The sequence below is a fragment of the Arvicanthis niloticus genome, chromosome 13 (assembly GCF_011762505.2).
Source record: "Arvicanthis niloticus isolate mArvNil1 chromosome 13, mArvNil1.pat.X, whole genome shotgun sequence".
In the NCBI taxonomy this organism is placed as follows: Eukaryota; Metazoa; Chordata; class Mammalia; order Rodentia; family Muridae; genus Arvicanthis; species Arvicanthis niloticus.
Window position 1 is genome coordinate 38,507,713 of NC_047670.1, and position 27,851 is coordinate 38,535,563.

At 46.2% G+C, this 27,851-nt stretch overlaps 1 protein-coding gene across 12 annotated transcripts in view; it reads left to right on the forward strand.

Moving 5' to 3' along the window:
• The window catches only part of LOC117718444 (uncharacterized), a 209,133-nt gene that overhangs the window by 94,688 nt on the left and 86,594 nt on the right, over positions 1-27,851 (forward strand). Inside the window, exon 3 of one of the 12 annotated variants that reach the window (XR_013103307.1) lies at positions 7,515-7,598. The exons of the other annotated variants lie outside the window; for them this stretch is intronic. The gene's annotated coding sequence lies outside the window, so the exon portion shown is untranslated. The remainder of the gene's footprint in view (positions 1-7,514; positions 7,599-27,851) is intronic. 12 annotated transcript variants of the gene reach the window in all.

Consider the following 27,851-nt stretch of genomic DNA (forward strand, 5'->3'; position numbering starts at 1 on the left):
TGAACATTAAACAAACAGTGACTGCTTTATAAATATTTAACTCCCACTGTTTAGGAATTGCTTGGGGCAGGAGACAAAATAAGAGTTCCTGACTGTCTGCCGCATGACTCTCTGTTGTGGTGTTGGACAGTTGGGGGGTGGGTCAGAACTGGAGAAGGGTTGGCGAAGAGGCAGAAACACAGCTTCCCATGTTGGGGTTATGCTTGGGGACATGTGCGTATGTGCTCATCAAATTGTTTAACTCTATCTAGAACTTCCTTCGAATCCAGCTGGGACCTGCCATTGCTGGTACTATTGCCTTGGCCTGATATCCTCTTCCTGCACCTCACTCCTTTTTCTCCTCCCCAACCCCAGCCTTTTTACATCATGGAGATTGAAACCTAAAGCCTGGAAAAGCAAGACAGCCACTCTACCATATAGCCACAACCCCTTTCTTCGTTTTTAAATATAGTAGTTTTATTGAGATTTAATTCAAGCATGCCCCAATTCACCCATAAAATAGAATGCTTCTTAATCTATTCATGAAACTTGAAGTTCTTAGCACAGTCAATTCTAGAACATTTGCATTAATCACAAAAGAAACTTCACACTCACTACCAGTCTCCTACTCACCCCCAACCCCCAGTTTCCCACCTCCTAAGAAAACACAGACCTGCTTCCTGTCACAGTGGATGCATCTGTTCTGAAAATGTCATATAAATGGGATCATGTGACACAGTCTGCTGTGACTGCCTTATTTCATTCCCGTGACTCTTAAAAGATTTTCCTGTAGCATCTGTCCAGCAGTTCTTTATCTCTTTCCATGGCTAAATGATGTTCCATGTGTGGACATCACTGGTTTTCATTGTGACCACACACCTCTGTAGATGGACATTTGGGGACAGCAACACTCTAACTGAGAGACCTAAGACATGGCTGACCCAGCATTAAGGCAAAGCTGACTTCACAAGACCCTTAGTCATGCTGGAAAGGCCTGGGTCATGCTTTGGCATGTGTTGGACATGAGTTCTTTTCAGTGGATAAATTCTGAGTGTTACTTGGCACTAACTGTATGCTGAGAGAGGCCCAATTCATTCACAATGTTCTACAGTCCTCCTGAAAGGTTACTTCATGGGCTGCCCTACCTGAGACTCATTTGGATGGGAGACAAGGAGATGTCAATATCCTCAGCTGATGGATTTAGTTTGCTCAGGGGAGAGGTGTGAGGAGGCACACCTTCTTCTCTTCCTCACCTGAAGGCCACTGTGCTGGCAACCCTCTGGACACTGAGTTCCCGACACTCACAGAGAGGCAGGCTGAGTCTTCAGGGAAGGTCGAAAGTTTATGCTAGTGTATCTCCTGATCACCTCAGTCACACAGCTGTGATTCAGAGTAAGATGGAGTGAGGGCCTGCACTGTACTGGGCAGCATACGATGCAGAGACACCAAAAGTCCCAGCAGCCATCTCGTCTGTAGATAAGCCTTGTTTGGGAAGTTGCACAGTGTAGTCGTAGTCACAGCTGACTCAAGAGCAAGAATGCTGGCCCTCTTCTATACCTGTTCCATTCCATTCCAGAGCCTGTCTCCATGCTCTCCAGCTTCAAACACTTTGCAGATAGATCTCCCTTCTTGGTCTCCGGATGACTCTGGAGGTCCTTGACTGCCTGTTCTTTTCACTCCTCGGCCAGAGAGCTTCCCGGGTTGCTTCACTGAGTGTTTGGTTTTGTTGGGTTTTGATTTCCGTCTTTTCAGGCTAATCAGACACCAGGAAAAGTCTGCACTGAGTCACAGTTGTGGCTATTCCCCTGCTTCCTCTGTCCCTCCCTGCCTTCCCTCTGAGCATCCTTTCCTGGGCCAGCAATGACCTCAACAGCCGGCGGCTGTGGGCACAAACATGGTCCTGTTATTCAGGCCAGGAACTGAATGTGATAACTTCTGCCTTGGACTTCCCATTAACTGGTCTACTGAGGCCTCCTTCTCAGCACTGTTGGGAAGAGCTACAGGGAGGCAGTCAGTGACGCCATGCAGTGAAGGCTTGGGAAGATGTCCCAAAGGACTCCTGGATGCTGTCACTGCCTTTGTCAGCTGATAACTCATCCTTTTCTGGCTTCGCTGCTTCTGTTTACCCTTTGCTTTCTTCCTGGATTATTCTTCCTTTTCAAAAGGCTTGAAGGCAATGTGAAAATGCCACCTCCTCTTTGAAGCCCTCCTGCGTGTCTGTGATTGACACTGAAGCTTCCCAGCAGAGCCCTGAAATGGAGGAGCTATGGGCTTGTTTTTACTATGCTGCTGAGCATGGGAGTTGGAGGGGCCGTGGTGTGGGGGGCTGCTTTGGGGAAGAGCATGATCTAGGGTCAGATGGGTTCTGCCTTAATTAGGGTTTCCATTGCTGTGAAGAAACACAATGGCTGAGGCAACTCTTATAAAGGACAACATCTAATTGGGGCTAGCTTATAGGTTTAGAGGTTCAGTCCGTTATCATCATGGCAAGAAGCATGGCAGTATCCCGGCAGGCATGGTGCTAGAGGAGCTGAGAGTTCTACATCTTGTTCTAAAGGCAAACAGAAGACTGGCTTCCAGGTAGCTAGGAGAAGGGTCTCAAAGCCTACTCACCAAAGTGCCACACTTCCACCAAGGACACACCCACTCCAACAAGGCCACACCTCCTAATGGTGCCACTTCCTGGGCCAAGCATATTTAAACCTCCCACAGGTACTTTCCAATCAACCACCTTCCCTCTCTTGCGGGGTGACTTCAAGTGACAATTTCCCTGGATGTTGGGAGCAAATCCTTGGGCTACTCCCATATGCCCCAGGACCTTTGCGTATGCTCAACCAGTAGCGGTTTTCTTACTGCATGACATCAGCCGATCTGCCAGCAGAGCTTACTTAAGAAGAGAGATGGATGTTAGGTTATGGCTGGTGGGTAAGGAACATCTTCTTCTATAGACTCTACTGGGTCAGTTTAGTCCCACCCATATCTGAATTGACTGGTTCTTCATCTTTTGCTACAACACTGGTGATGTCTGCTTCCCTAATCTGTCTTTCAGAGGAATCTCATTTGATCACTTAGCCCAGAATACCTGTCACGACTGATATTTCTTCCTAGGAATTTTCTACATCCTGACCTTATCCTGCCCCTTTATGTCAGCTGGCTTTTTGGCTCCAGCGTACTCGATAACTGCACCCTGGCAGGTGCGCTTATCTGTGCTGTAGCCTGAGTTTAGACCAGTTTCTCCTCAGGACAGCTCATCGGCACTGTCAACTTGAGTGGACTAAAACACTGTAGAGTTAGTTAATAAAGCATGGGCTTGAAAGGATCTGTGAGGGTGTTTTCAGAGAGGAATAACTGAGAGGCCAAAACCCACACTGAAGATAGGCAGTACCATTTTCTAGGCTGTGGGTCTAGACTCCATAGAAGGGGAGAAATAGAAGTCAGCTAGCATATTCTCTCTCCTTGTCTCTCTGTCCCATTCTTTCTTCATTAACGTGAGCTGTGCTTTATTGCGCTCTTACCACAACAGACTGACCACAAGCCAAAATAGTACTTCCCCTAAAGTTGTTCCAGGTACTATTTCACAGTAAGAAGAATTAATCTGGACCCCTGTAAATCTCCAATCATGATGGTCTGAAGGAAGTCCTGACCTGCTTTTACAAGCAACACTCTCTGGTGTGTCTCTATATACCACCAGAACCTGGGCCCAGACAGCTGATCTCAAACAAGGACAGAGGATTTCCATGCGCTGGAACATGGGGACCTCTGTTCAGTTTTGAGATTCAACCATGGAACCATTACCACCACCATCCCACCCCTTCCCCTCCCAGTGCATGTGGATGAGAGAGGAAGGTAACCAATCATTTCCTACCTCCAATCCATCCCTGTCTACCCACTCCACCCGCCTCCTGCCTCATGCCTCTGTGTCTGGCAACATGTTCTGTATCCTTTGAAAGGGACACACTGCCGCTCATAGCCTGCCTGGCTGTGGTGACTGTGGAGCAGGGACTGAGAATAAGCCTGTGTCCGAGGCAGTCCTCCAAACACAGCAAGGCTAGGCTGACCTTTAAATAGATGGGCTCTGAGCCACTCAGTTCCTGGAAGTTTGAAGAAAGTCAGCCTTTAAAGTGATGCGCCTTGCAACCTCAGGAAAGATCTGTGTGTTTGCAAAGGCAGTAATTTACGGCTGCTTTTGCAATTCATGATATGTGGCTGTGCAGCCGCTGGGAGCCAACATGCCAGTGTTAGGAGGGGAAAATCCTCAAGTATTTTAATATACCCCTGCTTGAAGCAAGATAAACATATGTATTGTACTTTGTGACAGAGGCGTGGTGAGGAGAAGGCAGAGGCCTGGCAAGGCATGAAAGGTCCTTTTAAGCTAAACTGTGAGGGTTTTCTTTCCTCCTTTTTTATTTGTAAGCAAAGCTGGCATGGGTGGATGATGCTGGGCTCTACTTGGCTGGATAGAAACTAGTAGCTCTCAATAGGCAGACTGCCCCATCCCTCCTTAAGCCACAAACCACCAACCTCCATCTTGCCCCGTCCCACTAGAAGTGATGAAGCAAAGGTTGTCATCACTCTTGACATAGATGGAGGGCTTTCTTCCAGGAAACTTTCTCCGTCTCATATCTCACTTTGCAATCATGGAAAGGAAAAAAGGGCTAATAAAGGTACACCATATGAGCTTGTCATGGGGAAATACCTGGCAGCTCACATGGGAAACCATGCTTCGATAAAAGGGCCTGATATAGCAAGATCATGGGCGCTAAGGAAGGATGCTGGAATAGGACCAGAAGGAAGGAGTCCGCAGAGATGTGGGGACGGGCTATGACACTGAAATCTAGACAGCTAGGAGCAGTAAGGATTGACAGATGTCAGTTACATGTCACAGTCTATTTTTAGGTTTTGCCTTGAAGTAGACTCCTCCCAGGGTCCTTGAGGTAGGAAGTCCATATGAAGAATGCTGGGGTGATGAGGTGTAAGATCAGGCTCTCTGCTAACGTGACACAGGGACCAAATGATTTGTCCAGCACCTCCAACTTTCTAAAAGTTTCTGAATTTGTTCCCTTTAGTGAAACTGCAAACAAACAAACCTGGCTTTCAATTGTGATTTTTTTGGTTTTGTTTTCATTTTGTTGTTGTTATTGTTGTTTGTTTGTTTGTTTTGAGATACATTTTCTCTGTGCAACTCTGTCCTGGAACTCTCTCTGTAGACCTGGCTGGCCTGAATCTCGGAGATCCACCTGCCTCTGCCTTCCAAGTGCTGGGATTAAAGGTGCATACCACCACTGCCATGTTTCAATTCTTATTTTTCACAGTTCATGGGGGATTGAGTTTAGCCAGAGACCTTAAGCTTCAGCTTTGGAAGAGGAGGTATGTGTGCTTGCACATGTGTGTGCTGCAGAGCTGGTGCATGTGCTTGCACGTGTGTGTGTGCTGCAGAGCTGGGCTGCATGTGCAGCTTCTAGAGAAAATCCCTTTGCAGCTGATTCTCTCTCCTCTTCTGTACAATATTAAGGGCTGCTACCACTGAATTGATTCTGTTGAAATTTGTAGAATTTGCTCAGTCCGATTAGGGGCTGTCTGGTCCATGCAGCAGGATTGTTGTGTTTCTCTCTCTCTCTCTCTCTCTCTCTCTCTCTCTCTCTCTCTCTCTCTCTCTCTGTAGGAGGCACCCTCATCTGTGCTCATTTCAAAGATGTCTTGTGGACTCTTAAACTTGAGCACTTTATTTTTTTCCTTTACAATCCCAGGGACCCCTGGCCAGACCTCACTGCAGCCTCAGGACCCCGTGTCTTTCTGCTTTAATTCTCTGTCTTGGATAGGGTGGCACCGTGTTTTTCATTAGGACCCAGATTGGCATGTATTGAAGGCATACTTTGTGCAAACGGAGACTGGTAGTCTGTCCTCAGAGCAGCAGCCTAACCAGTGTGTGGCAGGGCACGAAGACATGTGAGTCAGCTTCCTCCCTAGCATCCAGCCAGCGAGAATCCCCACCCAGACCTCTGCCTACCACTCTAATGCAGCTTGTGTTTACACAGACCAGAGGTGATCCTTCTATGTTTTTGCCAATCCCCAAATACGGCCATGGCCAGAAAGTGAGAGGGTGCCCCTTATGTAAGGCTCTGTGTTCTGGTCCCCAGACAATGCCATTTCCTCGCCTGGCCATGTGTAACTGCATAACACCCCTTGACTCATTTCCTCTGGAAAACTCGGCCGCTTTGCCCTGTTTCCTGCTTCTGTCACACAGATTCCTGGGAATACCACCTCGCTGTGCTTGGGGGGGAGGGGTCTGAGATCTGAGTGGCAGGGAGGTTGTCTGAGATTGCCCCTGAGCCGGCAAGATGGGCCTGCTAGAGACACAGAGAAGAGATGAGCGGCCTCAGTTCAATTGCCTTGAGAATCTCAAATGAGGAAAGGACAAACCCCAACGTTTCTCTCAAGCTTTGAGCTGGCAACTCTGAACTATTGTCTTTACGAGTTCTGTAAGGTTTAAAAGTCTTTAAATGGTCCCTAAAATTATGGGGACTCCCTTCGTGGAAGGGAGAATCTACTGTTGAGGATATGGGGAAGGTTAAAGAGCTTTTTAACTCATTTTATGTTTTGGAGGCACTATCTCATGTCACCCAGGCTGGCCTCACATTCACTGTGTAGTCTCGGGATAACTTTGAACTGGTTCTCTGCACTTCGTATCCTGAGAGCTGGGATTTGCAGGCCTGCAACATACAGACTGCTGCCTTCATCATGCTGACTTGCCAGCTGCTCCCTGGAGAAGCAGTGCTGGGGTAGGACTGATGGTCACTTCTGAGGCAGTCGGGGCTGGGGGTAAAGCAGCACTGGAGGATTGTTTTGTTCTGTTTGTGCTGCTGCACCTGCATATGTCGCGATCCAACCAGACTCTATTCAATTTTTCTTTTCTTCATTTAAGTCTCTCTCCCCTACTCCCCATTTGGAAGGAAGAAAGCAAGGTTGCCTACCAGCTGGTTGATTGCATGAATAGCAGCATATATACCTTTCTTTGCTGTCTTTCTTCTAGAGGTTAATTTGATGCCTATTCAGAGAGGCCGGCTCGGTGTCTGTCTGTCTGTCTGTCTGTCTGTCTATGTATGCATGTGTACATATGTCTGATTTTTCCATTGTCGATCTCCTTTTTTTTTTTTTTTTTTTCCTATTCTAGATCTTCTACTTTCTATTCTAGATATTTCTAGATAGTATCTGTTATGTGTTGGACCCCAAGGCAGGGGCATTTTCATTCATTTCTCAATATGAATTCAGCCTACATGTGACAGATCAAGTATTTCTTGTTGTAAAGAAGTAAATGAAGTTTCAAAGAGGCAAAATTTCTTGTCTCCAGTCATATAGCTGGTAGGTATCAGAATTACATGTAAGCCCACTGTCTGGCCTATATAGAACGTACCAGGAGAAGCAATGGTGGCTTAGTGACACAGAGCCTCTGGCTGTGTGACCAAGGAGGTACTGTATCTTGCTAAGCCTCAATTTCTCACCTGGAAAGTGTGATGATCATAATACTTACTCCACAGGGTTACTGAGAACATACTTCAAGGCCAGGTCCTTCACATGGAGGAGGAAGTATCCAGCATGTGTGCTTGGAATGTCCTGGTTTGGTAAGTTTTACCCAGAGCTCAACAATGTGATGCTTCTGAACGTAGAAACACTTCAGGCTAGGCCTTTCTCTGGTCAGTTGGACATACCCCAATGTCCCTTGCTTATGAAGGATGAGGTGCTACTCACCCTGGCTTCTTTGGTTGCTCTAATGCTGGCTGGGTGCTCTCTGGATCTCGATTATTGTTGTATGCATGTCCTTTCATCCCATGTGCTGGGTTTGGAGACATTGCTCACAGAAGGCCATCATCCTCAAAGACTAGCAGGGACAGTGGGTAGACTGTGTTGCTGTGTCCTTTAGGGCCAGTTGTGTTCTGTCATACATCCAGTGTACTTGTAAGAGGCCACATCGGAAACAGAGCTTTACATGGAATGGAAGCCTTTGCTTTAGATTTTTGTATAGGAGCATGCCCACTGCGTCATCTGGCTTGGCTCCACCTTTGTTGAGCCAGCTTCTCCTCAACCAGTAATCTCTTCTCGGGCACCTTGCTGGCCACAGATTCTCTTAATGACAGAGCCCCTGAGAAAAGGCACCTACCTCTGTATGCACACTCACTTGGACCTTTGGGGAGTTTGTCACAGAATGTGGCTTTCAGGTAGAGGAAAACATACATGTCCAGCTCCCGGCTCCCATTGTAACTACAGACCCAGCCACCTCCTTACTCAATTCTGTCTCCTGCATCCTCCTCATGTGACTACCTTACATTACTTGACTCAGTTTCTTTTCCTTCACATACCCATCCTGCTTCCATGGATACATTGTACCTGCTTGCCTACCAATAGCAGCCTCACCTGCAATTTGTAAATTTGCTGGCCACATTGTCTAATTAATCTTTACGTATGTAAGGCAGGTCACTATCATCTGTAGTTTACAGAGGTCAAACTCAAGGCTCAGAAAGGAAAGATACTTTAGATTCTCAGTAAGACTGAGGTAGGATTTGAATCCAGATTCTTTATTACCCTAACTCATGACCCTTTATGTGCTGTGTCTGGCTTGCAGCTGCTTGAACATCTGTACCTGAGTCCATTAGTTTCTTCTCTCCCTATTCTTGGTCTGTTTCTTCTTCTAAGGCAGCTTCATCCCCTCAAGACTGAAGCTAGCTGGACATTACTGGCTTTGTGTCCTCTACATGTGACCTCTCTGATGGACTCTGAAAGAATGAAGCCTTATGGAGAATAAGGATGTCCTTCTAGGGGAGGGGTAGGGTGAATCTAATGACCTGTTTTGCGTGGCTACTTATGTCATTCCAGAAATAGTATACCTCAGCTTTTTCAGTTTGGACTGCCAATGATGACAGTTGTAGTCACCTGTGAGCAAAATTGAAAACGGTGGTTTCCTGAGAGGAAGTGTGGCCTAGTAGGCTACAGGTCCCGGAGGATGTCCCATTCTGGGATGGAGAGAGCCAAATTGTATTGTATGTCTTCTTGACTGCAGACAAAGCTCCATGTTTTCAAAAGGCTGTATCCTACCTACATCCCTCGAGCAGAGCTGTTTCAGTTGATAATGGGAGATGCTCCTGAGTGTGGACAGCTTGAAGCTATGAAGGAAAGCCTTACCTTGTGGTTATGTCCTGTGGTTTCACAATTGCATACATTTGAAAGCTCCGAGCGAGACAGATGGCATGAACTCAAATTGAAGATCCCTTTGGGGTTCTGACATTTGTTTTCTTCAAGTGTTTAGAGGAAAATGACCCCTTTAGAAAGTGAGGCCATTTTTTTCTGGAAGCTGCGAGACCATAATGTGCAGAACAGAAAGATTTACGCTTTGTTGGACATGAACTAAATTCCAACTCCATTTTTATTGCTTTGTCCAAGGGTCCTCCTGTGACAGGTGCATTGTTTTGTTAGGGACTATGTCAGGGATGGAGCCATGGGGTTGTGGGATGCAGAAATGCCATTTAATTTTTCAATCTGTGTTGCTGGATGAGGGGCTGGAGGTGACAGCTTTCCTCTCACCGTAGGCCAATGGTTACTGAGGAGGAAAGAGCATCTCTTCAGTGGTAATTCCTGCCCTCCTCATTTAACAGTCATTAATGAAGGATCCTTGTGTGTCGGGACTAAGTTGGTGCTCTGTGCCCTGATGCGGTATGTATGCAGCAGAGATACTTTGTGGAGGAGGAGCTATTGAGACATCAGAAGGGACAGTGAGTGGTAGATAGGATATGGTCTGAAGTGATTGGACAAAGGCCATATTACAAGACATCTCAGCCAGGTACAGGATACACTGGAACTTCAATTCCTTGAGCATTGTGGTCCACAAAATCTGTATTTGGTTCCCAGTGGCCCACATGGCCTTTGTTCTTCTAGCCAATAGTACCCCCTAGAGCCATCTCCTGCTGCTAGATGTCATGTTCCCAGTCATTGTAATGATGCTTGTCTAGATAGGTGGTCCATGTGAATAAGAGATGGCAGGAACAAGCTTAATGGAACATGGAAGGGGTTATGCATTCCCTCACACCTCCTGGGTCCTCAGAGTCTGGAGGGGAGCAGTCTCCTAGGTAAAGTGCCCTTCCTATTGGACCACACCCCCCTTTTTAATAGTCATGGTCACTATTTTAAGTATTCAAATAGTAATTATGTAGATGATCCCCAACTTAGAATAGTTTGCTTTCTGAGTGGGAGATATTCTGCCACCATGCCTTATAATGGTTGCTATAAAGACTCAGTATTCAGACTTTAGAAAATCTGAGTATTCAGTCCATTCATACATGGAGACTACTCAGACTGTTAGGTCAGACCTCAAGATAAATCCAGCATTCAACTTCTGACCATCCTCGTTGTATCTGGCCAGTAGTACACCCTCAGTGAATATTTGCTGTCCTTGTTCTCATGTTGGAAATGATGTACCTTATTCTGCTGGTTTGCTGGATCCCAAGTCCCTGCTAAAAGATGTATCTCTGCAACACCAATGCCTATTACTTTGTTCCTGTGAATGTTTATTTGAACACTCTGACCATGACCATCATGCCTTTGACTAATTGCAGTCTCCTTCTGTAGGTGAATCTGCATCTCTTCCCCAGCATTCTCAGTCTGTAGCCTCATGTCCCAGCAGCTTGATGGGCTACGTGAACAGATCTTTTCCATTGTTGAGCTTTAAGTTATGTGTCTTGGTGCTGTTATAAAAACAACTTCCAAGAAGCAAATGTAAAGGAAGACTCATTTTAGCTCACAGTTCAAGAGTATAGCCCATCACCATGGGGAAGTATGGTGACAGGAACTTGACAGCTCGTTACGTTTCATCCTCAGTCACAGGGAGATGAATGTTGGTGCTCACTTTGCTTTCTCCTTGTGGGCTGTCTAGGACCCCAGTCCATGTACCAGTGTGGCTAACCCTTCTCACCTCATTTAACCTAATATAGGTAATCTGACACAGACATCCCTAGAGGCTTGCCTTTCCAGTGGTTCTATCTAGATCAGCTGTACAGTCAGTATTAAGCATCGAAAACCCCCAGCCTGGCCTTGAACATAGGTACAGTTGAAACTTTTTCTCTTTCCAGGATCATGCTACCTTGTGGTCTTCCATGGGCCTTTTGCATATGGGCCCATAATCGGGAACAGAGTCATGAGTTTCTTTTTCCAGTCATCCAAAGTCTCAGACTGCTTCCAGGTTCATAGACTGCTGGTTGACTCTGGAGTGTAGCCCTGCATTCCCAGTTCAGTCCTGAATATGCCTGTGCAGCTTTTACTTGCCTCCCCCCTAACCAGTTGTGAGATATTGTTTTTGCACTGAGTTTGGAAGGCGGGGGTCTTTTGTATGTCTTATCTACATGTTTTAACCTGGGTCTGTTTGCCTGAGACAAAGGATAGAAATCAGTACAGTTTGGTTTCTATGAGCTCACAACTGCCTCTTATTAACACATCATCCCCATTTACATCTTTGTACATTGAAACTGATGCTGGTACTTCTCCCCTTTGACCTATAATGGTCCTGAGGCTGGGGAGGGGGAGTGTGCAGCCATCTACTACCCAGCTGTTGAGTTAGACCAGTGAGAGCACAGGGCTCTCCGGTGAATGATAGTTCAGGAGTGACTGTGAAGTCTCCAGTACTATAGAGCTGACTCATCCTGCCAGCTGGTAGGTTTGTCATTTCAGGTATCTGTATCCCCAGCCTCAGCATCTTTTAGTGGAAAACAAAATCCATAGCGCTCAATCCATTCTGCTTTGAAGCTAGAAATCAGCTTCTATCTATTGACATATTGGCTGTTCTAAAGCTGTCAAGTCCATGGGTGAGATTTTATACGTTGTCATTTTAACTGTGATTATTATTCTATCTTGGCCCTTCCTCCCAAGATTCTGAAAGACTAGAATGTATTATATGGGGTTTTGGGTCTGAGGCTGGGGCATATGGACCATCTGGAGATGGATAGAGATGATATAAAAGTCCTGTATTTCAGAAAGTAGTGCTTGCTGTTGGGACCATTCCTCATCCTAGCATGGGGCCTGACTCATAGTAGGCCTTCAGGAATATTACATGAAGGACAGATTTTTCAAGCATCCTGAATCATTTCATGGGAAGAATTTCAACTGAGCACTTCTCTGTGGTTGACCTTTTGTGAGACTGCCTGTGCTAGCAATCAAAATGGGTTCTAAAGCTTCTAATACAAATCAGGAAGTAGTATTTTAGTGAGTGCTAGAGAGGTTTTCCTTGTATCTCCTGAGGATGATGAAGTTTATAAAGACATGTGGGGTCTGAACTAGTATATCTCAGTCTCCTATGGTTGATATTTTGGATAAGATAGTTCAACATTTGACTGCCCCGTGCATTTTAACGGTTTCCTTTACCTTTTTCCTACTTAAGACCAGTGGCTCCACCAACTCCCACCCTAGTCATAACAACTCAAAATGATTCTAGACATCACCAAATATTCCCTAATTGTGAGCTGAGAGTGCAGCCTCCTATTCATTGGAGACAGCAGGTTTGCAGATATTGTGTCTCTTAACCTAGTTGAGTGGATATGGGCCCATCTAGAGTGTTTTGTGTCTAAAGAAAAGTTGTCATGTAACTTAGTGTATTGCTTTCCTCCTTCTTGTGACTAAAGGAACCTTTTATTTTTATTTGGTCACTGTTTGAGGGTACCATTTGTTATGACAGTGAGAACAGCTGTAGCTCTAGTGTCAGGAGACTGAGGTGGATGGTTGTGTGCCATCTGTAGTCAATCAGGAAGCAGACAAGTGAATTTTGGTACTCATCTGGATTACTGGTGCATCCCCCTCCCACCCCTTTTCTCTCTCCTTTTTAAAAAATCCAGTACTAGACCCCAGTCCATGGGATACTGCTGGCCCTGTTCATGGGGGCTGGCTTCATGCCTTTGGTAGTCCTCTCTGCAAACACCCTCACAGAACACCTAGAAGTCACCTAGGAAGGTGAAACAAAATCCAGTCAACTTAACAATGAAGATTAACCATCAGGCTTGGTTGAAGAACATGTTCAGTGTTGGAAGTGAAGCTCATGGCTGATGTCTAAGATGAACACTCTTCTCTTTCCAGACAGTGTGACCTTGGATGTTCACTCAGCTTCCAGAGTGGAAAGCTATCTCCTGTCCCCCAGGGCTCAGGGTTACATGTAATGAAAATAGGGAGGTTAAATATTTTGTCTTCCACCGTGCTCTAGAAAATGCTGGCACTGTTTTTGAGTAACAAAGCATATTCAGGAAAATGACTCTTGACTCTTGTGTGAGGTTCAGTTGATATTTTCTGTTTAGCTGTAGGGAAGAGATTCAGGTCCTGAGAATAGTACCTGTCATAAAACCACCTTGGCTCAGAGTCTGAGCTCAGACTATGGTTTGTATATCTATCACTTGCTAGCCAAGCTGAGACCTTGCCTGGATTGCACAGTCTCAATGTGTTCATCTATCAAATGGGGCTAATAAATACACTAACATCACATGGTTACTGTGTTAAGAATTCAGAGGGAGCTGTTGGTCTCTTTCTGGGGCTTGTCCACTGGTTCTCCTTGACTCTAATCCCCTGGCCAAAGCTTTTTCATTTTCACAGGACTCCAGTTCCATTCTGGAGATTCATGCGTTTGGGGGAAACAGCTTGTTGCTCTGTCCCCAGTGCTGTGGTAGAGGACTCTGGCAGTAGAAGTGGTGGTCACAGAGGCAGCTGGATGTCTCATTGGTAACGGTCAGCAGGGTCTCTTTGAAGTGGTTTTAAGACCAATTTGGTAACTTGATTTGGAAAGTGGTATTGATGACTGTTAGGGCCCGGGCTGCCCGTTAGCTTCTGTCTGGGTTGGCAAATTGGTTTAAATGGGATGAATGAGGTCCCTTGCTCCCCAGGGCTCTTGGCTAAGGGCCAGGTTCTTTGTTAGAGAAAATCTGGGTAAAGAGACAAGTGAAAAGGTTTCCTGGAGCCTGCTCTTTTTTTTTTTTTTTTTTTTTTTTTTTTTTTTTTTAATATGTGAATTCTCTTTTCCTCTGGGGGAAGGGGGCAAGGCTTTCAGCTGATAACACCAGTTGGCCTGAGTGGATGGGAGAAAGGTAGATCAGAGGGAATGGATAGTGACCAATATCAAACATTTTCCAAGGATGACTTTCTGTCTTCCTGTTTAGAGACACAGTGCTTACTGACCCCACCCCCCTTGCTTCTTTTTCATTTCTTCTGCTTCTATCCCAGCCGGGATGAACTTCCTGGTGTTCCTTATGGGTGACAAGTGTATAAGCTTCTTGAGGGCTTATCTAGTGAGGACAACTACTGCCTCTGAGTCTGCGGAACACTCTCTATTACCCACATAGAACTGTCCAGCTGTTTCCAGAACTGTCAGTCCAGTTTGCATTTGTACTCACCAGGTGAAGAGCCACATGCCACACATTGTCACACCCCTCTATTGGGCCACCATCTTGCTAGTTTGATGGATAAGGTGCACATCTGGTTGATTTTCTTATTGCCAGTGGCTGGATGTTCTATTTCTGGGCACTTACTATCTGTGAGAAAGGAGCCCGGAGGCAGCGTGTCTACTCACTGCCTTCCTGCCCCACCTGCTCACGAATACTTGCTAAACTTGACACGCACTTATTATGTACCAGTTATTGGTTATGTTGGGTACCTGATGTATCTGACATATCCCTGGTGCCAGGAATATAGAGAACAGTATACACACATGGCTCTGCCCTGTGAGGGTACACAGAATCAAAGGAAAAAGGTAGTAAGTATTTGTAAGAGGAAGAAGCCAGTGCCTAAACATCCTCCATTCTCCTGAATGTTTTTAAGTGGCCTTGTTATTCAAGGTAGAAAGGAAACCATAGTCCTCTTTCTTGCTTTGCTCATCATTTCTTTAGGAGAAAGTACTGACTCATGAGGAGAGGAGAGCAAAGAGATGGAGTGGGGCGATGAATGCACTACTTTTGGAAGTGAAGAGTTCTTGTCTGGTAAGCATTCATCATGTGTTAGGCCCCATGGGAAGAGCTCAGCCTATGGCCAGTCCATAGCGAGCCTCAGATGCTCACAAAGTTGCCCTCAGTCCCCATGTTTCTCCAGTGGCTACTGTGCTGGCTGCTCTAGGTATGAGAGAGCTAGGCAGAACCACACCCTCCTGTGCCTCTGAGATGCTTTCACCAGAGCATCAAGTTCCTGACCCTGTGTGAACATCACCTGGTGTAGCGTATCTTCACTAGCATAGAAGGTTTGGATGGAATACCAAACAAAGGGAATTGTGTGATTGAGTAACACATTCCCCAGGTTTCCTCATCCCTTAGAGAGAGCTGAGTTCTGTCACCACAGACATTGGCAGTGGTACTTGCATGGCTTTGGCAAGCAGTCTGTCCTGAGGTGGAGGAATTGCCCAAGTTCTGGGTGGTAACCAGCACAGGTGATAAGGTGGAGTGTCTCAAGGTGTGGGAGACCCACTCATGGTCTCGTGTGCCTGCTGATTTCTCTGAGGAGACATATGGTCCTGTCTCCCATTTGAAATGTGATTCTGGGTGGATTCAAGGTTTTCTTAAGAAGCACTGGTGTGTCTATCAGTCTTTGGAGCTTCAGGGGAAGGTGATGACTGTTACAGTGTATTTTTGTCCCTTAAAATGTTTGTTGACGTCCTCACCTTCAATCTCAAAATGTGACTGCAGTCCCAAATAGGGTGTCTGAAAAGGTTGTTTTGCTCAGTTGAGGCCACAGGTAGGGGCCCTCAAAGCCTATGTTACTGGTGTGACAAGTGGACATTGGGACAGAGATTCTACCAAAGAAGATAGGTGAAGAACTTGGGGGAGATGGCTACAGTCAAGGCAGGGAGAGGGGTCTCAGGTAAAATGGACCTGGCTGATGCCTGCTTTCATGTGGACTTGTAACTTGTAACTATGAGGAAAGGACTTTCAGTTGTTTAAAGCACCTAGCCTGTGATACTTTGCTACTGCTGTCCTATGTGAGAAACACAGTGACTGTGAGTTCTATTGGGTCTGTAGCCTTCTTTTGCGTCTCAGCTGTGAGAGGGGACCTTGTACTGTTCATCTCAGGCTATGGGATGCAGAGTTACTGGTCAGGGGCTTACCACAGGCCAGGCCCTGTTTGGAACCTTTTTAGAAGCTTAACACAAGGCATGTTTGTGTGGGCCCTTTTGGGGAGGAGATGCTTGCATTCTCCTTTCTTGCTGAGTAAGTGGACCCCAGAGCTGTTGACTGGCTTGCTTGATAGTGTTCAGCTGGGAAAGGGTTCAGCAGTATAAGGACCAGGATGGTTATATTCTTTGAAGCTCGAATACCTGACCCCCTAAGCTCTACTGGCTCCCCAGTGCCTAGACAATAGGGCATACATTGAGGGCAGATTCTCCAAGATCTTGTATGTTTTGTGGTGTGTGTGGGTATGTGTGTCTTTTATCCCTCCTGAACTGTCACTGCTCCATCCAGCCCCTTTGCTTCTGTTCTCTCTCTTCAGACCTCATCTTCATTGACATTGGCTTCCATCCCAGAACTCAGCCTGGCGTGTAGACCTGCCCTGTAATCCTCACACCTCGAATAGCTAAATCAACAGGGAATGGCTTTTGGGAAATGACTTGTACCTATGAATCTGTCCTTTCCTCCCTGGCTCTGTCTAATCTTTCTTTCCACATACAGTTTCCAGGACCCTGGCATTCTCTGCCTGTTTTCAGAAGCATCTCTCATTATTGACCAATGTCAGACCCCAGGGAACGGAGAACAGTGCTAGCCCTGGACTTACACAGCAAGACTTACGGGAAAATGCATCACCCGGAGTGTGGGCCAGCCAAGGCACCAACCCAAGCTAGCCCTGCCCGGGTGGGTAGATTCACTGGCCGCCTTAGTCACTGGCCAAAGACACTGTACTTACTCTAGCCTTAGCCAATCCTACCTCTCTGATGGCTGAATTCCTGGAAAAGCTTTAGGCCATAAGACATGGATTTTCCTTCTTGCTATATAACTGGAGCTCTTACTGACTGAGTGCTTGTTCAGTGTCAGGGACTGTATTGAGCCTTTCTGACATAGATTTTGTGTATGTGTGTATGTATACACGTACATATGGGTGCCCATTTGTGCGGAGATGTTGGAGGTTTTGTTGAGCATCTTCTGCAATCTCTTTTCTCCCCTTTTAAAGATTTTTTTTAAGACTAGGCATGGTAGCTCACACCTTTAATTCCAGCACTCAAGAAGCAGGTGGATCTCTTTGTGTTCAAGGTGAGCTGGTCTACATAGTGAGTTATATCCATGAAAGCTAGGGCTATCTAGAGAGAGAGAGAGAGAGAGAGAGAGAGAGAGAGAGAGAGAGAGACAGAGACAGAGACAGAGACAGAGAGAGACAAAGAGAGACAGAGAGAGACAGAGAGAGACAGAGACAGAGAGACACACTCTCCAACAAGTTGCTTTTAATATTTTTAATTTTATGTGTTTTTATGTGTGTTGGCATGTGTGTATGAGTCCAGGTGCCCACAGAGGTAGAGGCCCTGGATCTCCTGGAGCTAGAGTTACAGGCAATTGTAAGCGGCTTGAACTTGGTTCCTGGTGACTTAACTGCAGTTCTCCAAAAGACCAGTGAGCTCTCTTAACAGTTGAGTCAGTTTTCTCTATACGCCCCACCCTGCATCCACCCACCTGCAAACTTTATTTATTCTTTGACAAAGAGTATCTTGGTGAACCTGGATTCTCCTGTTTCCACCTCCCAGCAAAGAGATTATAGACATATGCTACCATGCCAGGCTTTTTACTTGTGTTCTGGGCATCTAAACTCTCAGGTCACTATGACTATGTGGAAAATGTTTCAGCAACTGAACTGTCTCTTAAACAACCCCCTAATTCCAGCCTTTCATCTGATGCTCCTACTGACCTGATCTAGTCTCCTTCTGACTGATTGGGATGCCAGCTCTCAGCTTGGAAGCATGAGCACTAACAGGAGAAAGTACCTCATCAATATCAGGTGTCAAATGTGTCCTGCGGTAACTGAGTCAACCTGGAGTGGCATGCTGTTCTTGTTGGCGCTTTGTACACAGGGAAAGACTAAGACCTGACTCATGGGTGCCATTAGCAGCAGGCTTTATAGCCACAAAGCTGTAGTGCCTTATGGGGAATGTAAGCACAGTTACCTAGTGGGGCCAAACTTGGAGCCTCAGACTCTTGTAATTGTTTCACATTATCACTGATAAAGCCTGGGGTGGCAGTTTTCTAAAGTGAGTTCCAGGGACAGACAGGGTCACCATGCATACACATAATTTGCTTAAGGAGCCCTCCAGAGAAGAGCTGACTGCGGGAGGAAGGGGAGGGGACAGGCAGTAGTCACTCAGGAAGAGAGGACTAAAGATGGACCAGGAAAAGACAGCCATCAATCAGCCCACAGGATCCTGCCCTGGAAGACCTTCTAGCTATCTTCTTATAAGTTCTTAGGGTACAAACCCACCATCAGGACTTGTCTTGGGGTTCTAGTTCCTCTCCAGTATACATTGTCACAGGGGAGCAGCATTCTCAGGGACTATGGAGTCAAGATGGGCTCCTGCCCACCCAGCACTTGAACAGTCTGTATAGTACCGCAGAGACATGATCTCACTCCATTGAGCAATGGTTTGAGAATCTAAACCCTAGTAGGCTGAATGGGGAACTAGGACTTCCTGAGAGAGAGAGAGAGAGAAGTGTCACCCAAGGATGCATCTACTTCATTATGCTTCTACCCTCTCATGCACTCTGAAATCCCATAGGGCTGCCTGCACAGAAATTTTCACAAAGGAGTCCTAAAACCTGGCAGTCACTTCAGGGGTAGATCCGTGAGTCCTGGGTAGGAAGCCCAGGGTAGGCCTAGGTTTATTCAGGTCTTAAGATGGTGAAAAAGAAAGGGGTACTCCATGTAGGACTGGCATATAATAGATATCAAAAGATCCCAGCATGGGCTTGAGATGAGGGCTAAATAGTTATTCTCAGTAGGATAAGCTAAAAGCCATTTCAAAATTAATTAGCAGGGCTAGGGGTATAATTCAGTGGTATAACATTTATCTAGCATGCATGAGGCCCTGTGTTCAATATCCAGCACAGAACCAAACAGATGAAATAAAGGCATTAAATAGAGGAACTCAGGGATAATAGCACCCGCCTTTGACAGTTGCTTCCCTTAACTATGCCTGACCCTGGCTTGCCTCCAGAAGAACACTGGTTTGCCTATCTATGGTCTGGGAAGCCCTTGGGACTGCCAGATAGGTCCTGGGTGGATCTCAAAGGCTCTCTTCACTCTCCTCCATTCTTTAGAAAACCCAAAACAACAACAACAACAACAACAACAACAACAACAAAAACAGGATTCAGTTAGTGTTGCTGCAGCAAATTTATTTAAAAAACAAAACAACTAAACAAGTTTCAAAGGAAAAGCATTTCCACCTGTGCTGCCCGGCTTTTGAGGGATCAAAGATAAAGAAACAGATTGTAGTGTGTGCTGTGTAAGCAGCTCAGACAAGCTGCCCGGCCTCAGTAGGTCCGGGGAGACCACAAAGCTTGCAGTTTCCCTGTCTCAGCAGAGAGGCAGGAACCTGTTAACCTGTCTTAGAAGCTAATAAAAAGATCGCAATGAGATCATGTCTGTTAAAGCCCTTTGAGTTCCTGGAGCTTCCGTGCTGTATTAACAGCGTCTTTACCGCTTATTCAGCAAAATGGTCACCCAGCTAAAGAACTGTGTTCTTCCCCTCCTTCCGGTCCCTGGTTTCTTTAAGCATTGCAGTTGATGCTTTCTTTGCATTTTGAAAAGCTGCCTTTGAAAAATATTAAGTGGATAATTATTTTAAACATTCTGTCTTAGGGCCTTATTTTGTGCTGAGTCCTTTGTCTCTGTTGAAGACTGTGCGCTTCTGCTGGCAGAGAGGTCACAGAAGCTTACCTGAGGAACCCAGTGAGGTCACGTGGCTGGGAGCCAGTCAGCTGTATATGCCTCCAGGTCATGCCTTTCAGTAATCACACTTTCATTTTCTAGATTATTCTTTTCAGTGAGCAGGGTATGTCTGCGTTTTCTCAATGAGCAAAGAAAGGAAAGAACTGCCTGTGAGGCAGCCGCTGTTCTGGAAACTATTCTAGCACTGAACAATTGGTATGGTGTCAGCAGCTCAGCCTACATTTCTCCTAAACTGTCTCCTCCATCTTTCTAATGAGAAAATTGAAGCTCGAACTCACAGCTACAGACCTGGGACTGAAACCTAAAGCTCCTTCCCTTTGTCTGTTTTTTTTTTTTTTTTTTTTTTTTTTTAAATCTGGGCATACATCTTTAATCCCAGCATGCAGGAAGCAGAAGCGGGTGGATCTCTATGAGTTTGAGGCTATCTTGGTCTACATAGAGTCTAGAGTGAGATCCTTTCTCAAAAATAAATAAATAAATAAATAAATAAATAAATAAATAGCTTGATTAATGAATACAAGTTCTGTTGTAAATCTATTTCTACATGAGCTTCTAGGTGTTCTCCCTCTTTTGTGTATTGAGTGGGATTTATACTCTAGTGACATGAGTCAAAGTTGCTGCCTACATCTCTTCTTCTCAGTACAATTTTAGTGGTTGAAGACACACATAGAAAAAGGCAAAAGTTGTCAAGCGGGTTGCCTGCAGGACTGTGGACAAAATACAAAGCCTGAAATAATAATGGTCTTTAATGTTCTTCGGGGCTGGAAGCAAGACCACCAATGTGTGCTGCACAAAAGCAAACCAGAAGACAGGGCATGCACCAGTTCTTGCCAGGGACCCGAAGACTTTCCCGTAGGGTCACACTAACCAGCTGTTGCCCTTAGCCTTCCATCTGGGCTTTAGAATAGCCTCTGAGAATCATTCCTAGAAGTGAGAGGAGGCTAGGAATGTCTGAATTTGAGATACCTCAAGGTTTTGCTGAAGCAGTACGTAGATGCTTGTGGTGCTGGCTCAGACTTTGCTTATAATTTACCTGCTGCTGTTGCTCCTCCTTCACTTCTTTTTGCTTAATTTTTTTTTTAAATTATTATTTCTTGTTTGTTTGTGGAGTAGTCCCAACTGTCCTGGAGTTTGGTATGTTAACCAGGTTGGCCTCAAATGTAGAGATCCTCCTGTCTCTGCCTCCTGAGTGCTGGGGTCAAAGGCATATGCTGCCACACCTGACAGCATCCACCTGTTTTCGTGTTGCTTTTTTCACTCTCCTCCAAGTGGGGAGTGATCTGCCTCACATAGCACATAGGACATTGATGCTGGCTGCTCATGCCTTTGATGTTAGCACATAGGGCTAGGGCACAGATGCTGGCTGGTCATGCTTCTGAGGTTAGCACATAGGGCTAGGGCACTGATGCTACTCATGCCTCCCTGTCCTTTTCTCTTCCTCATATTGTTTGTTGAGCCCAAATCTTGCTACTTAGACAGGCTGGCATCCTCCTGCTTCCAATGCAAAAGTGCCAGGATTGTAGTTATATCTCACATGCCTAGCTAAGAAGTAAAGACTTAGAGCCCTGCTGAGCACAGTGATTTCATCGTGTAACAGTGACTGAGCTTCTGTTTCTGGCTGGAGTGTGGCTTCTTCTTGGGGAGTCTCATATGGCACTTGAATTCTTACTGGGACTTAATATATGCTCACTCATCCCTTCACTGATGTCACTCCTGGTCACAGGTCTCCGGTTCTCCTGTTTTACACTCAGAATGGCTGGAACAAATTGTGTGGGAATTTATGATGCTTCTAGAGCTTAGTGAGGTGAGGTGACATAACGCTCTGTGTCCTGGCTAAACCATATGATGTCTCTGAACGAGTCTGGATTTGGAGTCAGTGTTTGTAAAGAGGCCGTGAAGGTGAGGTGAAATGGACCCATCCAGTCTGACCAGCATCCCTCTTGATTGAACATACAGAGACATTCGGGATGTTTGAACAAGAGAAGGCAGCATAGGGGTAGTGGGAGGTGTCATGTTTAGACAGCCCAAGGAGAAAAAAGCCTACTGCCACCTTTGTCGTGGTCCCCCAGGCCAACAAAGACATTTAGGCAGCACCAGTGGTTAAAGTCAAGATTTCTATAGGAAATGTCTTTGTCTCCATTGCAAGTGACATAAGCAGAATTCACAAATAGCAATAGGCTATTAGGTCAGGGTTTTAAGTTACTAAGCATACTAAGCCTTGGGAGCTTCTGAAACTCTGGTGTGGTATCTCGCAGTCTTTATTGGCAATGTTTCCATTTGGCAGATATAACACCTAGTTAAGGGCACCTAGTACCTTGTACTAGGGATCTAGGTATTTCATGCAAGAGTTAAATTTGAAGCTGCTACTCGGCTCCAAGGCTGTGAATTTACTCACTGTCTATCTTCTTTTGCTACAGCTAGTGTGGATGACTGATCTCATTCATAACCAAAGCATGCCACTGAGAAATGGAAAAAGGCATCCATCCATGCCCAAAGGAAGCCCCATCTTTAGCCAGCAGCTTCAGGCTGAGCCTTCCAATTGCTACCCTCCTGAGCCCAGAAGGAGGATCCTGAGCTGTACATGTTAAGGCCGTCGTCTGTGACTACAGCTGTGACTGTGGTCATGGGGACCTCTTCTCTACCTGTACTCAGTGCCATCCAAGCCCATGTCTAGACCAGTCCAGTGATAGCACTGGGCTACCGTAGGCTTATTCTGCAAATCCTATTCTGCCTCCCACTTGGTGAGGTTGGCACGGTGGGGACTCCATGACCACCTTGTGTTTTCTAGAGTGAAAGGAAGATGGCCCCTGCAGGCCATTTGCAAAATGATGGAAAATAGGTTTACCGCACAATGGTGCCAACTGTCAGTAAAAGTTTACTTCTACTGTTGATTTTTTTTTTTTTGAAGAATAACTCTCTTGTACGCCCCAGGTATTACAGTAAATATTGTTATCATCCTCCTCATCCCCCTCTCCCTCCTCATCTTCTCCTCCTCTTCCTCCTCCTCGTCATCACCATCACCACAATCACTATCATCATTCTTCCTTGTAGACAATCAGATAGGATCACTGGCCAAGTCTTATGGTGTTTTAATACTTTTTAAGGAACTTTTAAACCACTGCCTGACTCTACCTTAGAAGTTAGGACAGTCTTAGGTTCAGAGTTATCAAATGACTGTTATTTGCAGAGCTTGGCAGAATCTACATTCTGTTCCTCAGCACTGGAAAGAGCAAACAGGCACCACTTGGATATGAACTTCTCACATTTGGGTTTTAGGTGTGGCTTCTACAGACCAGGGCTTCCCTGTGCCCATTCTACAGGTAAGGAGATTGAGAGCTGGGGCGTGATGTCTCCAGGGGCCCCATAGCCTCTTATTCTCCCTGGTGTGCAAGAGTGTGTACTGACTTTAGTGACTTTGCTGAGGTGCTGTTATGACCAGAAGTTTGCACACACAGGTGCACTTATGCAGGCAGTCTCACAGGGGCTTTCAGGAAAATGGGGTGTGGGGCACAATTTCCAAGTGCTCTGCTGTTTTTTGTTCCTCAGGCTGAAACCTCAGAGCAGGGGACAGCTTGTGCAACCTAAGGACAGATGCATTCTTAGATCTTGACGCTGGTGTCTAATTTCCTGGCACCAAGATTTCAGCTGACTGATCAAAGCAGAGTGTCCCAAACAGGAGCGGGGCACATATAAACCAGAGTGGCTGGGACTGTACGGTGTATATGGATGTGACTGATTTGAGGGTCATGGGAGCTGTAATTCATGTTCATATAATCATTTAGAATCGTTTGTGCCAATTTTAGAAAGCTTCCTGCTTTCTGTTTTATTTGATCCAGTTTTTTGGGGAAGGCAGCTGTTGTCAAAACTATGCTGTACTTTGGCAAGCCTGAGGCTTAGCTTGAGAAAGAAAGACACAGAGCCAAGATGAACGACAGACTTGGGACCCCCAAGTGCAAAGTGCGAGTATGCTTGGATCTTTAGGATGATGGGCATGTGTCGTCATAGTGAAGTGTTTGCAGTTTCCCTGGTGGGAACAGTAATCAGCTAATAGGTATGGGTACCGTGGAACCAAGCCCAAATGGGTGAGTACCATCTTTGTAGCTTACTGGGAGTTGGGTACTATGGAAACAGGACATCACTTGAGGGCATCGGTGAATAATCTGAGGTTGTATAACTTGTTATCACGGCAAAGATCAGAATCTAGTGTGGCCAGCATTTTCATGCCCTTGTCACACATGTTTTTAAGACTGAAGATTGGTAGGAGTGCGGTGAAGTGAGTGTGCCTAGGTGTTGGTGTCTCTCTGAAGGAGGAGGGGAATGGAGGAGACACATATAACCACAGTAATCGGTGCGTCTGCTAATTGTTTCTTGAATGCTTCCCTCTAAGCATTTTCATCCTGTTGATGCACGAAGTGTGTGTTTATGAAGACACTCCTGAACCCCTGCTCTAGACTCTGGGCATGTGCCTGTGAAGAGGTGTGAGATTTGCTCTTAGAGAAGCCCTTGGTACTACAGAGCCCTTAGGAAAGGAGGCACGAAGTTCCACTTTGGACTCTTCCACACACACGCTTGTACAGAAAAGGTAGGAAGGTGAGGTTGTCAGCACTTGGGCTATTGTGTCAAGCCCTGGCAGCCCCCTGCTCAGCTCCCAGAGAAGACCCCTACTGAGCTTCTTCCCAGGCAAGGAATGGATTTCGCTGCACTGACCCTCATGTTCACCTCCTCTTTCGCACTTTCGATGGCTTCCATCCTCCCCAACCAGTGTGAGTGGTTCTCGGAAGGGTCTCCTGTTTCCAGCAGTTTCGCCTTTTGCAGAATAATGCTCTTCCTGGAAGCCTTCCCCATTCTCCCCTCTTCACAACCCTCCTACTTCGTTAGCTATGAGAAGCCATTCTAAGTGGGCATTCTGCTGGCTTCCCTCATTTCCATCTCAGCCCTAATTACTGCTGTTTACTAGTTGCAGGAGCTACATTCTCTAAAAAGTGGCCTTATTTGTCCCAAGGTAGCCAAGACTCCAGCCTTGGAGGCCAGGCTTCAATGGCCTTTCTGGTCTTCTGCCTCCTGGAGGGCTGTAGATAGGAGACACCCTTCCTGGAAAGACAACAGTTTAGGGACACTACAGATAAGGCCAGGCGGGTGTGCCTGGTCGGCCCAGAATAAAAGGCTTAGCAGGAGAAGTTTCTTAGGAATCCACCTTCCTGAGGTGGGTCCTGACAGATAAAGATGCCTTTGAAGTTCCGTTGGTGGTAGATAGGATCTTTGTGGCAGAGCCTGTCACCAGGGAGCCTTCTGGATGGATGTCCCCAGATAGCCAGATCAGCAGGCCAAAGATAGAGAGAAAGAACACTTATCTAGGAGGGCCTCTGCAGGACTGGCTTTGAGGTACTTCCTTCCTGTCAGCCCACTTCTGGAGTCTTTCTTCACTCTGCAGATGCAGAAACTGAGGCAGAGATCACCGTTAAAAAAAAAGTCCCAATAAGAGTGTCCTTGTTTGCAGTTACTGGAGACTTCAGAATGTGGTGTTCTGCATCGTAGACATTGAACACATACTAAAGCCAAGCATTGTGCTGTATTCAGAAACCACTTATCACATTCTTTCCCAGAGAAAATTCTGGATCTCCTGCCTGGAGAGAACTTAGATGGGCAACCATGCCATTCCAGTCAAGGTGCTGAGTGTGATACAGGGAACAGGTCAGCACACAGAGGGGCTTGCTGTTGGACTTAAGGTGCTGAGAGAGAGAGAGAGCTAGAAGGAAGGGCGGCAGGAAAAAGTGAGCAGAAACCAGACTCTGAGGGGACCACTTAATTTCTGGCCGAGTGTAGAGAGTGCAAAGGATTTTCAGTAGAAGGTGGAAGAGGTGTGACTTTTCACACACCTGAGGTCTCTGTGTTGTGGAGAAGGATGAAGATGGCGGTGGAGGTGAGCAAGAAGGCGTAGTAGCTTAGTGGTAGAGAACGTAGCCCTGGTTTGATCCCCACCTATAAAGAAACACACATGAACAGGGGGTAGGCTGGTGGGGCAGAGGGATAGAGAAAGGATCTAGCCTAGGACAGACATTGGTGAACTGGAAACCCCTGATACAAGAGAATCCTCCAGACATCATTACCTTCATCCCAGAGGCTTGGGGCACTCCTTGACTGAGGTGGCCTCTGAGAACTCAAGTGTTCCTTTGCCCTTGATGCAGAAATTAAGTTCCCACCAGGCTCTAGAAGAGCTTTCTTGGAGGGTGAAAAGTCTGGAAATATTTATGATATGCTGTGCTTGTTCTTGGAGACTTGGTGGGGCATGCATGCTGTACTGGTTGTGACCTTTTATGGAAGGTCAGTTCTGCTGCTGACAGATGCAGAGACAAATGTAGAGACAGTGAAGGACTTTCACTGGAAGTGAAGGACAGTAAAGAGCAGGTTCTTAGGTGCTTTTTGATATGACCCATCTTGTCACCTCTTAGCCACCACAGCACAGTGGTCAGCACACTAGCAGGCTTCCTGATTTATAAATAAAGTTTTATTAGAATCTAACCATACCCATTCTCCTCTGTTTTGTCTGTGTTGATTTGTTGCTTCAGGGTCAGAGTCCAGTCATGGCAGAGAGCTTGTGCCCTATAGAGTCAGAAAGGTTTCTGTCCCTTAAAGAAAAAATGGCCAGCCCCTGCTGTAAACTGCTCTTCCGGCACTGGGGCTCAGCTCTTCTTTGCAGAATATGGAGAGTTCTGCAGGCAGTTTCTCAGTTAGTATTTCCTTGATTTTCAGAGCGTGCCAATGAGATCAGGGCCAGCAGCAGGTGAGTGAGCAGCTGGCATTCGCACCGGGTCTCCTTGACCCCATAGGCTAAGCTTATCCTGCATTTCTCTGCCAGTAGGCAGCCGCCCAGGCCCATGCTGATGGGAGAGGCTTTTCCAAGGACACCCATTGCTCGGGGATTGCTGGGTGAAAGTTAGGGTTTAGTGAGCTTGGAGAACATGGGATATATCTCTTCCCATCTTCCCATGGAGTATCTCCAGCCCCTGCCTGGCCTGGTATATAAGTTACTTTTTCCTTCCTTTCTTCTTTTTTTTCCTTCCTTCCTTCCTTCCTTCCTTCCTTCCTTCCTTCCTTCCTTCCTTCCTTCCTCCCTCCCTCCCCCTCTCTTTTCTTTCCTCTCCTCCTCCTCCTCCTCCTCCTCCTCCTCCTCCTCCTCCTCCTCCTCCTCCTCCTCCTCCTTCATTACTGTGACAATACACCAAACAAAAGCTAAGGGAGGGTTTATTTTGCCTCACAGTTTGGTTCTCCATGGTGGGGAAAGCATGGAGGCAGGAGCATGAGGTAGCTGGTCACATTGTATTTGCAATTCAGAGAGCAGTGAATACTGGCCTTCTATTTGCTTTGTCTGTTTCATTTAGTTCAGGATTCTGACCAATGGCATGGTTCTGCTCGTCTTTAGAGTGGGACTTCCTTCTTAAACTTAAACTACTTAAGTTATTAGACTTAACCCAGTCTAGAAACTCTCTCACAGACATTCTGGAAGTTTGTCTCTGGAAGACGATGGATTCTGTTATATCAGCAACTGATGTTAACCATTACACCTGGGATTAAAGAGGGATCTCAATAATGCTTTATGACTGGAAGGAAGACTCTAGAAAAGAAGATACCCAAGGGCCCTCCAGGGTTGAATGCTAGAGCCCAGCTTCTAGAACCCATACCAGCCTGCTGTATGACCTTGGACAAGGAGCCTGACTTTCTTGGCTTCGATTTCCTCATCTGGAAAGTGGGATAAGCCTAGCCCTGATAGTACCATGAGAGATACAGGCATGACAATGGGTCATGTGCAGGAAACATTCTTGACATATTGCCAGAGCTGTGAGAAAACAGGCTGTTACAGGCTCAGGGGCATTTTCTGGGGACTCCTGAGAGACAAAGAATAAAAGGAGAAGCAGTTCTTTGATAGTCTTGCCAGAGGAAATTCCCAGCAG